The sequence below is a fragment of the Triticum aestivum genome, chromosome 4A, assembly GCF_018294505.1.
Source record: "Triticum aestivum cultivar Chinese Spring chromosome 4A, IWGSC CS RefSeq v2.1, whole genome shotgun sequence".
Taxonomy (NCBI): Eukaryota; Viridiplantae; Streptophyta; class Magnoliopsida; order Poales; family Poaceae; genus Triticum; species Triticum aestivum.
In genome coordinates, this window is record NC_057803.1 from 254971795 (window position 1) to 254974903 (window position 3109).

Consider the following 3109-nt stretch of genomic DNA (forward strand, 5'->3'; position numbering starts at 1 on the left):
TCAGTCTGATCTAAGATTTTTACTTAAGCATCATGACACCTGACATATACATGTGATACATAACACGTTTAGGCTTTAAGTAAAACAAATAGGAACAAGTCTTAGTTTGAGCTTTATTTTTCAACTTCAAATGAACATAAAAAAATTGATAAGCTAAAAGATTGTTGTGCTATATTCATACATGTTTATATTTTCTTCTCAATAAAATGGAATACAGGCCGAACCTACTACCAAATGAACAGCTATTACTAAATGAACACAGTGTATTGCTACTTATTTAACCAATATGTTGTACTAAAAACTTCATCAATTTTCCATATTTCAATAGTAGAATTTAGTAGGTACAAAATTTACAATGATTGTCAACTATATCTATTATTGGATTAACAATGCAATTTTAATATAAGTAAATAAGTACTTTAGGTGTTGCTCGCACAACTATGTTCGCAAAAGAATTAAATTTTAAAAAGTCATCACACTTGGTCATAATTTTTCTTTAGACTAATAAAATAATATTACATCCGTCGCAAATTAGTTGACTTAGTATGTTCTATTAATTAAACTGTATAAAGTCTAGCCCGCGCATCGAGCGGGCCACTTTGCTAGTTAGTTCATAAAAGAGTGAAAGGTAGCACAAGAACAGGAAGCAACCCATGCTATTCGAGTTCATAAAACAATGAGAGCTATAAACACAGTAACTGATGAACAGACGCGTAATCCTACAGGGGCAAAGGCAATGACAGAAAATTATTCAGTTATCACAAGAAACAGACTACATTCTCCTTCACTATACTCATCTCAAGTGCATACATATGTTGGACAGATGCTGAGCTAAATAGCATGGTAATCATCCTTGTGTGCTTTCATTTATTTATTTTTTGTCTCACTAGTAATAGTGTTAACCAGTGTATGCAGTAACTGAATTTCAAATGCACAACACAGCAATGGCAATCAGCAATCAGCAATCGGCAATCGTAAACAGGCCGTGACGGAGCTCACCTCGAGCGCGTTGACAGTGAGGAGCAGGACAATGATCTTCTCGGAGAACCTCTGGCGCTCCTCGTGGTCGTGCGAGAGGCGGCGCCTGTAGGAGAGGTTGTAGAAGAGGGACCGAAGCTCCTTGAGCTTGGCCTTGGCGACGGCAAGATCGCGCAGGCAGCTGAGCACCTGGGAGCGGTGGGCGAGGTGTGCCCTGTAGTTCATCTAGATGAGCAGCGCGGCATCCTGCGGCGACAGCTCCTTGGCCTTCCCCTTGCCGTTCCCGATGGCAAAGGCCTGCATCATCAGAAAGAGAGACAAATGTCAGGCGGTCACTACACATATGACAATAGTGCATTGCAAGGGAGCAGAATCCTCAAGCTGATATCATTCAGAGCAGAGTTCAGTTAATCCGTAGCCAGTACTAAGCACAGATCTAGAGTGTGGACACTAGCATCCTCTAAAATTCCAAATTTTCTCTCAAATCCCGCGAGAGGTAACTTGGATCTATTGGAAATTCTACTGGAAATCACACATTTCATTGAGATCGGGCCACAAAACCCAAACCCCCGCAAAAATCTCATCTTTTGTGCTGAGTACCGTACCTTGCGGATAGCGTTGCAGCCGGAGGTGTTTTCCTCAGGGATCTCCTTGATCTGGACGCACGTCCTCGCCGGCTTCTTCTTCTTCTTGTCATCCTCCTTGTCCTTGGCGGCGGCCTTGATCTTCTTGGGCTTCTCCGGCCTGCGCTGCTCGTCCTCCAGCTCATCCTCGTCGTCGTCGGAGGCGGTGAAGTCCTCCTCCCAGGTGTAGGCATGCGACCATGGCTCGAGCGAGCCTTTGCCCTTGATCTCGGTGCCCCACTTGGTCTTGGTCTTGCCTCCGGCGCCGCCCTTGGACTTGGCCTCCCACCTCTACTTGCGGTCGAATCCTTCGTTGTTGGGGGAGGCGAGCTCCGCCTCCCACTTGAGCGCCTGGCCCCCGCCGCGCGGCTTCTCCTCCGCTGTCCACTTGACCTTTCGGCCGCCAGGCTCCATGGCTGCGTAGGTGTACTTGCGGCGCGCCGGCTGCGGGGTGGCCGCGCGGGCCGCGAGCTCGAGCGTGGCGACGCGGTCGGTGAGGTCGTGCAGGAGGAAGGCGTGCGGGGAGGGGATGGGGGGCGGGGCGAAGAAGGGGTCGGCGGGGAGGTAGAGGTCGAGGAGGTCGGGGTGGTTGGGGAAAGTGAAGGGGGATGGGGATGGGGGTGGGAGGAAGGGGCAGGAGGCGGAGAGGGAGGAGGTAGGTGGTGGTGTGTGGATGAGATGCGAACATCATTTTTTTTACCTGGATGGGTGGGGAGAGAGGGAGGGGATAACCCCACAGTTTTTTTTACCTAGAAAAAAATAACCGCATCTCTTTGCCATCTGCCAGCAGATGGCAAAGAATCTTTGCCGTCTGCTGGCAGATGGCAAAGAGGTGGGGCTGGTACGCCGTTACACGCTTGACGACCATAGGATTTGCCAACCTTTTTGCCATCTGCTGGCATATGGCAAAGATTATTTGCCATCCACTAGCAGATGGCAAAGAATTGGTTGATGGCAACCATGTTCTTTGCCGTCTGTCAGTTCTTTGCCATCTGTTTTTTATAAGCAGATGGCAAAGACGTTCTTTGCCATCAGCTGGCAGATGGCAAAGAGCTGGCTGGTGGCAAATTCCCTGTTTTCAGTAGTGATATCAGTTCAAGAGAAAGCAGCACTGAAATAATACAAAGCGTAGGAAACTAAATGGCACAACAAGATTTCAAATGGGTACCACGGGTCTACATGTACAACAAAACTATTGGCCCTGTTATGATGCTAGTAATGTGCATGATATGATAAGTCAATTGTATACACAATTGAAATTGAAATCAATATAGCTATTTATAAGAGCAAACCTGTTAAAGAAACATGCGTAAACATACCTGTTGTGCCATTGGAGTTTCCATTGGATAGTTCAATTTAAAAATAAGTTTGTATGAGTAAATACAGTGATACAAGAGCAAAGCAGTATGCACGATAGCAATGTAATCTTAAATGAGAACAATTGTTCTTCAGGTTTAAGCACTTGTTCTACATGAACAGAGTACAGTAAGACGCAAGCATATAGTACT

At 46.2% G+C, this 3109-nt stretch overlaps 1 pseudogene; it reads right to left on the reverse strand.

The window, feature by feature from the left end:
- Positions 1 to 951: 951 nt before the first annotated feature.
- LOC123083789 (BAG family molecular chaperone regulator 7-like) lies at positions 952 to 2267 on the reverse strand (annotated as a pseudogene).
- Positions 2268 to 3109: the final 842 nt, after the last annotated feature.